The 11,870-nt window shown below is 39.1% G+C and overlaps 1 pseudogene; it reads right to left on the reverse strand.

Annotated features, from left to right (window-relative positions):
- Positions 1–460: 460 nt before the first annotated feature.
- On the reverse strand, positions 461–9,494 carry LOC148018107 (trans-cinnamate 4-monooxygenase C4H2-like; annotated as a pseudogene).
- Positions 9,495–11,870: the final 2,376 nt, after the last annotated feature.

An 11,870-nucleotide genomic window follows, 5' to 3' on the forward strand; every position in this document is an offset into this window, starting at 1 on the left:
GCTTCTACCCTGGTAAACTATACACCTTTCTCTCTTTTTTTTTTATAGTTCCTCCATGGAGCCTTTATTATTCTTTGAAACATCCTTTGATGATGATGCTTTGCTTATTGAAACAGAAACCTGCATATACAGCAAATATCAGTACACATAGTGAACGTTAGATGGGAAAACCTCACACCATATTAGTCCTTGAAATATTAGCACACATTTTGAACTGAGGTATCACTAGGCCAAGATGTGGCTAGCATATAGTGCCACAAAGACTCTAGCAATGCACTAACCCTCCGTTAATGAATTGAGTTGGCCAAATTTGAGCTGGCTCTAATTGAGGTGCATCATAGGTACCTGTGGACTACTTGTTGGTGCATCTATAATTAGACTACCATTGTCCAATTTATGGAGGAAGTATACATGCTATAGGGGCTTCTAGGCAATAGAAGCACAACACCCCAGATGTTCATTAAATTTCTCTCTCTCTCTCTCTCTCTCTCTCTTCCATTGGCTTGACCACCACAGTGGACCTCACTGCAATACTAAGACTCGACTGCCCTCCTCCAACAGACCTCAGGTCCACTTTATCTATGTCAGGTGGAGGCAGAAGCTCAAAGGCCTGCACCATCTTGCCCAACACTAGTGCTAGTATTGGCAAAGCTATAATACTCCTTAGACAGCTCCTCTTGCTTGAGCCAAATGGGATTAACCTGAAGTCAGTCCCATTGAGCTCTATCTTCCACTCCAAAAACCACTCCAGCATGAACTTCTCTAGCTTGTCCCAATACCTGAGATCATTTGCTATGCCCCATGCATTTACTAAAACTATGGTGTTTGCTGGAATGTCATAGCCTCATAGCTTGGCTGCTTGGAGGTTCATATGGGGTACCAACAAGGAAATGAGCATGTGTGTTTGGAGGATTTCCTTCACTGTGGCCTGATACAAACAACACCAATGCTGGGTACCGATTTTTCTTCATCTTCATTGACTTGAAGAGAATTTTGCACACATGAAGTGCTACAGTTCCAAATAATCTTTTTCACACATCTTGCATTTCATCCACATATACATGCAGAATATTTTCAAGGGTCCAAAAATTATGCACAAATCTGGGAAGCCTGCCTTCAAGTAGGGTAGATTTGGGACATCAGGCTCAGTTATTGGTAAACCTTTTCCTAACATTGTATTCAATTCATCCCTTATCTTCTTTTGGATGTATGGATTATTCACTAGCTCTGCACCGCCCCATTTTGATGATCACAATGTGGTATCAATTGTTGCACATGAAAATAAGTCCAAACAATCATATAAGAACATAATTTATGAATGTTTGACAAGGTGAAGAATCTAAGCACTTTATAGAATCAATTTTCCCTAAAGTGATTCCTTGTAGCACCTGCAAGTGTATAATACTGAGTAGAGTGTCATCCATTATTAGATATTTTTCTTCCACCATGAGTGAGGAGAACTCCCTATCTATATACAGATCAGGTTTGTAAAGGCCCCCAGAAGTAGTGAAGATTATTCAATGCTCCAAGTGAAAAGACTAAATTTGCTACAGCAAGATACATACGAATAGCCTACCTGCAACATTCATGTTTTGATGAATAAGATACAGCACACTGTTTTCACTGATCTCTCCTTTGAGGAAGGCGTCCAGAAAGAAGCCCACTCCAATCTTCTCCCCCTTCTACTTGCAAAGCCAATTAAAAGAATACATAAGAAATTACAGGTCTTGCAGAATGGTAGGAATTGCACCCATACAACATTGGAACCTGTTTGTAGATTAAAGCATTGCACTGTGGGTCTCAAAATCCTTCGGTATAGTGCAATAGATGGTCGGAATAGTGCAATAGATGGTCGGAATCTACAGACAAAGCAGCAAATGACGAGTAAGTCTTACTTCTTGCGCTTGTTAAGAAACGTGTACTGGAGGAATGCGAGCCTGCGCTGGTTGGCGTCCGAGACCTGTTTGAGGTACCCGCAGATGAGGGGCTTGAAGGAAGGCACAGAGTCACCATAGTTAATACTTGAAGCTCTGCACGAGAAGCCCAATATTGTCTCTGTTAAGGGTCATGAGCTGCACATAGAGGAGGTCATCAAACCCTTTGAACCTTGTGTTGAACATCATCCTGTAGACAATGTTGTACATCATGAGCTGTAGACGGTCGCGAATGACAATACCTGTGGCGAGCACATGCCCATGAGCTGCAGACGGTCGCGGATGACAATACCTGTGGCGAGCACATTGGGTATGTCCCTGATGTCTTTGACAGCAATGTCTATCTCTTGGACTACTTGTTGGGCTACTTGTTGGTGGCATCTAATTTTGACAATGGTGTTTTCTATCTTTCACATTGACATAGTTCAACATTATACCTCACAATGTTGCTAACCAATCTACATGGTCTGGCTTGGCATTGTTTCCTATAAGGATTAACACAAAATGCACCCCCAAAAGCATTAACATAACACTTATCTTTTTGCTCACGTAGGACCTTTAAATGAGCAACAAACTCCCAAGTATATGGATTTATCTTGTTCTCTCTCCACCTTGGTAATGCTTGTCCTATAAACCACCTTTTATTAGAATCACTTTAGGTCCCCTTCTTATGATCATGCATTTTTTTGTGGGTAATCTTTTGGGACCTACATATTACAATGATGGGATTATGTCCAATAAACCATGATGTTATTTATTTGGACAATGTAGTTCCTCTCATCTTCCAAAAGAGACACTTTAGGCACCCTTCTTATCATCATGCATTGTTTTTTTTGGGTGACATCTTTTGGGACACCTACACATTTTAATTATGGCATGATGTAAAATAAGCTATGATATTACTTATTTGGGCAATGGAGTGAAAGCTATCTAAGAAATCTCACCAAAATATTTCCCTTAGAACAAGCATTACTTATATTAGTTCCATTTTCCTTCCACACTATCTAATAGAATGAGTTCTAACTTGCTTAAATCCACTTTTTTTGCACTAACAGGTTCAAACTTTGACCTTTTAGGATCATGATGGATTCTATCCTTGAAGCATATAGCTATTGTCACATGATTGGTTGCTACTTGCAAAATCTTGCAAGTAAATTGCGTGTGTTATAGAATATGAAGGACAACTAGATAGGCTATGGATATAGGCACCAATGTATTTTCTGTAACCATTTTTCAATCTATTTTCCATTTTTATTTCTTTATAAGACAAACTTCCATGTGCACTCTTACCATGTCATTGGCACTCTATGTTTGTTCTAAACTACTTGGGACTAGGGGAAACCCTAGAACAGGTGCTTGGTACATTCCTTGTTATTCCTACACGATACACACCACGAAGGTACCTTAACTATCTTGGAGATCCTAGCTCTAATAAGTAGCCTATTGATTGTCATGTGTCACTACGGGTCTTTAATATCCCTTTCTTTCTTGCACACCTAAAGTGGGTTGCCTATGGGGGATGTTATAAGCTTAGTTAGCTGCACCAGTTTGGGGGTTGGTCAAGTTGACCATTGGGTTTTGTGTCCAGATGTGACCTTACAAAGCCAATGACTCTCTCTCTGTAAGGCCAATGGATGAGCAATTGATCACATGTAGTTCTTTCTAGGTTCCTCCATCCCTAAGATCCATCTAAGTCTTCAAGCCCTTGATATGGATTGCCTTGGATAGCCTCAGGTTTTTTGTGATTGGGGGGAAGCTCCCCTCTTGCAGGATCACATTCTTGGGTTGTGGTAAATTGTGTGATTTTAATTGGCAGTCTATTGCCAAGAATATCAAACCATTTGGATTGTGGCCAATGGCGCCTCGTAGTAGTCTGAGAGGAATCAATCCAATCCCTTAAAAGGTGTACCGATAGTTGATCAGAAAGAACCTTCTTAAGTAGACCAAAGAGCAATCTATTGGCCTTGTTTGGGAGGGACTCTAATCCAAAGCCCCCATCCTCCTTATCAATTTTCAGGGTATCCCAAGAGATTTGGGCCACCATTTCCATCATGTCTCTTCCATATAAACTATTTGAACATTGTTTCTACTTGCTCCACAATGTTGTGCTGATTGGAAGGAGAGCCCATATATATGCAATAGTAGTGCTGATCATAAAATGCAACAGTAGTGCATCGAAGAAGCTTACAAGTATTTCAGGATATCCCCAAATGTGAGTTGACCAAGGGCTTGCCAGACATCAAAGTGTCCTGGCCTCTTGTTGCACATGGGGATGTTCTTTTAGATGGCCCTTGTGCTTGGGTGCTCAACTATTGTCCTTGCACTTCCAGACTATGCTGTGCCAACCCACCAACTCAAGACCAATACAAACTATAGCAATCCAACAATCCTGAACAATCAACCCATCTAGGTACTCCATTATGCCAAACAAGAGTACACCCAAGTCCATAGTATGCAAATTCTCCTATGACCAAAGGAGATTAAAAATGGAAGTAAAATGTATCCCATGTCATGATATGATGTTGCCCCCTAGATGCCTACCTTCTCCATCGAGTTCACACTAAAAGCACACTTATATTAACATAGCTCAATAAGCAGAACTTTTTTTGCAAGAACATAGGTCCAATATGAGTCCAGAGTGAAAAATACAAAACAAACTGTGTGCAAAAAAACCATCATTTCAGCTACCTTACTGAATAATCTACAAGAATCATTAAAGAATGATATACAGTACCAATGCCCAACCAACTTAAACCTACAACAATCTAACTGCATCTAACTGAATCCTCTCAATCATGTAGCTTACTAAAATCTGTTGTTGTGGCTCCTGCCTCTACTGGGACTGGCCCTGTTGCAGCCCAAAATGCCTAAATTGACTTAAAAACTGAAGTGTCCAATGTGACTACCATTTCAGGTTCCAGACTAAATAATCTAAGAGATTTAATAACAGGATGGAACTCATGGCATCTCCCATCATGGCAGGTTCACCTTATACCCTGGATTGAATACAAATGACTTTTTTTGATTAAAAATGCTCAATTATTTGTTCATTCAAAGAAAATTTCTCATGCTTTGGGAGGATTCCTTGCTAACCATGCCTAGTACTAGAACAATGTTGATAATAAGTCTTCCTTTTTTGGGACTTCATGCCACATTTACAATAAAATAGGGTGTAGTCTAGCAATATAATTTAGTCCTTTGGATCCTTTTAAAGAAAATGATGTAGCAATATAATTATCCATTTGGATTCTTTTAAAGGAAATGATGTGCTATTTATTACAATGACATAAAGATAACTTGAATTTCAAATATAGAAATAGCATGTACTTGGTATCTCAACTTGTTGTCTTCTTGCAAAGAGCTAACATCTCATCTAATAAATACTTCATCTAGTAGGGTTACAAGTTTAAAATTCAAAGGAATTGAGAAGAGGGATTGTAGAAGCAAGTTTTGTCAATATATGACATTTTGTATATGTTTGAGGACCTCATTATTAGTGTCATCTACTAAAATCTCCACCAATTGCAATGCTAGATCATCTACAATATAACTAATTGATTTATTTTGAACAAGTAAAGGAAGTCCTTTAAATCAATGTGATCAATAAAAAAATCAACATAACAATAAATAAATTTAGAAGAAACTAAATAGAAATAGAGAAACATACATATTTTTAAGAGAGAATACAAAAGAGACAAGTCTGTGCCATGCTTTCTAGCTAGACCATTGTCATTTTGTTATGGGAAAAGGGGGAGAAATCATAGCCATGCATTCTTGATTACTGATTAGTAAAGATAAAGCAAAATGTAGAATCTTAATTATGATGCCAACTAACTTGGGTTAAAATTTTAAAGCTTGAACAAGTAAGGCAAATCATTACCTAAGCATGCTAGTTTTGTATAGTAGCAATATAAGGCTCCTCCATTTATGAGTCCCCATTTGTAGCTGATATCCCATAGAGTTTTAGAGCCTTTCAAAACAATAGATCAAAATGCTTGGGGGGGGGGGGGGGGAAATGATAATCCTTTGAGGTGATGCCTGCTTCTTGCACCAAATGATTAGTTCAAGGCTAAGCCACGTTTTTATTAAGGTTAGCCACTTGATCTTGAGACTCACATATTCAACTAATTGCCACTAGAGCATGTTTAACTCTTCCTCAACAATCACATCTATCTCTACATTAGCATTTTTGCATGCTAGTCTTATTAATTCCATGATAGCATAAACACCTTGATGTACCAAGTCACCAATTAATGATGCTTTATATTATAGATTACTCAACTTGACACAAAATGCATTACGTAGGGTAATCTAATCTATGTCACAATTATTACTTAGACACTTATCCAATTATCACCAAGCTATCTGAGGGTTCATGTTATTATCTTTAGTAGAGGGATTGGATGACAACATTAATTACTGTAACCCACTCATGACAACAAATAAGAGTTCGGATCTAAGGCTACCTAGCATATGATGTTGTAAATCTCAATTTATGTAATTGACTAGAGTTTGTTGCATTTTTCCTAGTTTGGTTGCTATTCTTCCTAGTTATAGTGTGAACTTTCTATATAGTAAGTGGTCTAGAGTTTGTTGTGCCTTGGATTATGTAGGGCATGATATGGACTACAATATGATGCTTATGCATTATACTTGGACCATGTTGGTCATTATTAAGAAACCACGTATCATTCACACGCCACCTCCTCAATAGGATGTCGATGCCCTCTAGGAAATACATGCACAAATTTTAGGTAGCTAACACTCATATTTTATTTCAATGCATTGTTGCATTTGGGAGCCATTGGTAGAATGGCTAGTACTTCGATGCTCTTAGGAATTGTATTCTTCAATGAATGATAATAGAGCCTCATGGCAATTCTAGCATAACTAAATACAACAAAAACATTAATACTCTTTAAGGATGAAATTCAATGTTTCCTTTGGTTCTAATCCACAACATCCAACCCATTTTACTAACCTAAATGCTAATTCATGTAGTTTCATTTGAGAATAAAACCCCCAATGCATGTAGTGTGATAATGTGGTTGGATGCATCTACATCATCAATACTTTCTCATTTCTCATCCTCTTGCTTGATGATTTGCTTCCATTGTTTGTTCTTGTTCTCTCCTGCTTGATTGTCTTTCTTCAACATCAGAATCTTTATAGACTTACATGTCCTCAATGTGCAAGTGTGTCTGACACTAGCATGTGCCATCACTTTCCATTATACACATTGCAGTCTTTTCACTCTCACATGGTATACACCTTTCAAGCACGTCACATGATATTGGAAGATACTTTCAAAAACACATCACAAAAGGTTGTTATACATTACAAGATTGGTATGCATACACACACACACACACAAGGCATTTCATTGCAATATTGTAAAAAACAATCTAATAGTAACTAAAAAGGTTGCATTTTTTGGTATTTTGCCACTTTGACTTCATTTTTCCTAGGTTTATTTGGGAATATGTGTTGTACAGATATATAATACAACAAAATCTTTGTTTGTGTATGTTAAGTCAAACCACCTAGGACATTATTCCATTATAGCCCCATATATATATATATATATATATATATATAGAGAGAGAGAGAGAGAGAGAGAGAGCGTGCACAAAGTTGTTACCCTTAGAAGTTAATGTTAATGTTATAAATACAACTATAATATATTTAAATTCTCATGATTAATTTTAGTTTACCAAGCCTTTCTTGTATACCCATCATAGCTACCCATGTGGTCTAGAAATGGGGCATGTATAAAATTTAAACATATAAATAAAATAAATAAAATACTAAATATTAGTAAAGTAAAAATAAGATTGATCTAGTCACCTTAGTCGAGTATGTGGGCTAGGTGTGGGGCCAGCAAGTTTGGCTAGGTGTTGTATACCCAAAGCTAGAAATTTTAGTGTTGTATAAGCTGTAGCAAAGGCACATTCACTTTCTACAAGCTCGAGTACTAGCACAAGAGACACATGCTATGGTTGCACAATAATCTCTTAATCACTTGGCATTTCTAGAAATGACATATGTTGTAAATGTGATTATAAGAAAATAAGCTTGAATGCTTGCATGGGAATGGAGGGGATAATGGTTGGCATGGAGCATTGTGGAATTGTAATATCTTGTGTTTTGTCCACGCATGTATCTCTTTGGGTGTGAAGGGGGGGACTTGTGGATGAAATTAAAACAAAGGTTGAATAATCTTTACAAAAGCCTTTCCTTTCTCTCGTCAACTAGAGTCGCCTCAAATTGCAATTGAAATATATGTTCCTCGTGGTTTTCATTTTTCTTATCCTCATCACCACCGTGATAGTCATCATCACCTTTGTCCTTACCTTCTCGAAACCATTAGTATCAACTTGAATTGAGAAATAGAGAATTGTGATAAACATATTTATCTTATCCTCATTGTACCTTTAATTCACTATTATATAAAAGTAGGGAATCACATCCTTATAATTCCTTATGTAGGGATTTTCAAAAGAACGTGGGTAATGCTCTATATTCCCTATTATAAGATGTAGGGAATGTAGGGACTTTCAAAAGAATGTAGGGAATGCTCTATATTCCCTATTATAAGATGTAGGGAATGCAATTTCCTAGTTATAGATGGGGAATACGTACTTGTCTACATAGGAAATATTGGAGAATTTCCTATATTTCACCAAATTGCCTATGTGGGGAACGATTGATCTTTCCTTGTGAGTAAGACCAAGTCTCTATGCACTGATTTAATAATAGGTGGACAAAGTCTGTATGTACTGCTTTAATAATCGGTGGTCAAGAGCCAAGGCGCTCGAAGTCTTCTTCTTACGTTCAGGCCTAAGGCACACAGCCATTGCCAGTGTGTCGCACTCGCCCGCCATAGCTTCGTTTAAAGGTGGTGGGGGGAAGGAGAGGAGGTGCCGCTGCCAGGAATGGATGAGAGGGCAAAATAGATAATCCCACACTGGAATTGGTGTTAGCAACAGCCGTCGCAGTGCAGGCCCGAGGAGAAGACCATCATGGACACGTTCTGTGCACGAGCCGGGGAGTTTGTGCAGGAGAGGGTTCCGGAGCTGCTGGGCGACTTCGTTGGGCCCTGCAGCAAATGGGCTTTCATCGTCGCCAAGCTCCTCATCGATGCCCTCATCTTGCCGCACCTGCCAGCGATCATGACGGGCCCTGTGCTGGCCTCTGTGCTGCTGCTCCTCCTGCTCTTCTTCGCCATCCCCGAGATCTACAGTCAGCGGGAACCAGGAGCCGCAGATAAGCCATTTGCCACTGGCAAGCTTGCCTTCTGGCTCGCATCCCTCGCCTGCATGCGCGCGCCCTTCTTCGTAGCCATCTGCGTGACCGCATTCTTAGCCAGCTGGCTCGCGTCTGAAGAACCCACGTCCAATCTCAGAGATCCAGCCCTGAGATGGTTCCTTGTCTTTGCCCTCCATAGAACCGGCCTCGCATGCGCTTTGTTCCTGCCTCCTTTCTTCTGCTCCAACCGGACTGCCGCATTCGTTGCTGCATCTCTGGGATCCCTCGCCTGCATATCCGGACCGCCCCCATTCTTATACATCGGAGCGCCCTGCTTCCTCGCCCTCAGAGCTCTCTCCCCCTTTGCCCAAGTCTTGCTCCCCCCCGTGCTTTACTCCATCTCTCTGCTAGCTTCCCTCGCCATCGCCCTTGAAGCCCTCAAGAGTGCAGACAAAATCCGAGACGACAAGGACGCGGCCCTCCTTTTCCTGTGGATAGCCTCCTCCATCTGCATCTTTGCGCCCCTCTGGATCTCGGTGTGTGCTTCCCTTCTCGCTCTTGCATCCCTCATGCCCCGAGCTAAACTAGTAGAGAGGAGTATCTGCACGACCTGGCTTGCCGTCTTCGTTGCACAGCAGGCGGTCTTGCTCACTCTACAGGGATTTTGGGGAGTTGCCTCTTGCATGCTACTCTCTTCCATTTGTTTCCTTGGATTACGTTGAGCGCCCTTTGTAGATTCATGTCTTTCATTTGTTCTTGCTCTGGTCACTTAAAGTACATAATGATAATGATGTTTTCCCGTCATCTTAAGATCCCTTGCACATGATCCAACGCACAAGATTCAAAGAGGGAGCCTTGTTGCCAAGCAATCTTTATCTCCTATCCACTTGCAAGTCTAGCTGATTGTTCTTCCTTGGATCTCACATGAGAGCAACAATTATGCAAAAAGGGGACCCTTTTTCCCAAGGAATCTTATATCCTATCTACTTACAAGAGCTATTTGTTCATCCTCAAATTGCATCCATGAGAGCAACAACAATGCAAAAGGACAACATCCCGTTCAAGCAAACCTTATACACGAGTGCGCCAAGGAGAAACATTAGGCCTGATAAATCCCTTTTTCAAGAGTTGTGATTTTAGCTCCTTCAGCTCTTCTATATTGAATCGATAGGGTGCGCTAGAGTAGGTTTTGTTTGTGGATACAACTCTATATCATGATCAACTGTTATAGGAGGAGGCATACTTGGCAAGTCATTAGGAAAAGCATCATTGTAGTCCTTAAATACTTTCTATATGCATTCAGGATTCCTCTCCATCTCCTTTGACTTCAACTCTCTAGCAAAGATTAAGGTCTCACATCCTTTTTGATTCCCCTCAAAAGTTTTATGGTTGAAAAAATTAATGAATTGCAATCTCTTTCCCTTTCCAAAAATTTGTGGCATTTATTATATTTTTCTTTGAAAATTAGAGCTCTCTCTTCACAATCAATTAAGGATGATTTTAGGTTTAAAAATCTATCTCAACTATCACACACATGTCAAGTACATAAAAATCTCACTTATATGTTTCATGGTTTAATGTAAAGGATAGGTTTTGTATCAAGCCCTTTGTAAAGTGTTTCCCTTTATTAGCCAATTCCATAGGTTGTTTTATTGTTTCATCAAATTTTAAGTTCTAATGTCTAATAAATTTCAAGGATACAAAGTAATGCATACTTTTAGAATCAATAAAATGAAGTTTACATTTTGTTTACTAATTTTACTAGAAATTTTGATAACGGAAGCCCTAAGATGTTGAGTAAAAGAAATCATACATTTGATAGGAGAATTTAGACACTTACCTTTTTCATTCACTTCCTCAATCATCGTATCCATATCAATTGTCTTGTTCACTATCTTATTCATACATTCGAAAGTATGATGGCCTTGCTTCCCGTAAGGTAGCATAGTCCCAATCTTCTTGCTCATTCAAGGAATTTTGGATCGTGTTGCCATAGGAAAGGTTATGTTTTCTTCTAATTGTTTTCATTGGTAGAGATTCTTGAGAACCTTGTATAGTCCCTCTCTATATAGTATTTTGACCTCTATTATTGTTGGTATTCTGGCTTGGCTTATTCTTTGAGGTAGTAGAATAGGATCTTTGTGGATGATGGCCCGTGCAGATAATTATCCATAGACAAGAGAAATTTGTTGCTTTTTCTCATTGTATTTCTACATCTTTTCATAATTCTCTACTTTTGCTACATCATAAAGAAAATCGATACATCCTAGTCTCTTGACATGATACTTCAAGTCATCTTTTAGTCCTTCAATGAGCTTGCTTTTTAGGGAATCTCCAATCACTTTTCAGAAGCATACTTATAGAGGCCTAAGAATTTTTCTTTGTAGTCATCAACAAAAAGATCATGCTATCCTCTTCAAATTCTTTGAAATTATAAAATTCCATATTCTTTTCCATATTGTAGTGGGTAGAACAATACCTCTTCTTAGCTTGTGTACAAGAGTCTTCCCATGTGACAGGATTGACTTGAGTCCTAGTTTGCATATATGACTTCCACCATAGCCTTGCTAAATTGTGTAGTTGCAGAATCACAATCTTGGCTTTCGATTACTTACAAAAATTTCATAGTGTGAAGAAGTCTTCAGGCTCTTTAAGTCATGCCTCCAAATCTTCTCTTGCCTTCTTTTC

The sequence above is a fragment of the Lygodium microphyllum genome, chromosome 21, assembly GCF_053477565.2.
Source record: "Lygodium microphyllum isolate KBCC chromosome 21, Lygodium_microphyllum_v1.1.10, whole genome shotgun sequence".
NCBI classification, from domain to species: domain Eukaryota; kingdom Viridiplantae; phylum Streptophyta; class Polypodiopsida; order Schizaeales; family Lygodiaceae; genus Lygodium; species Lygodium microphyllum.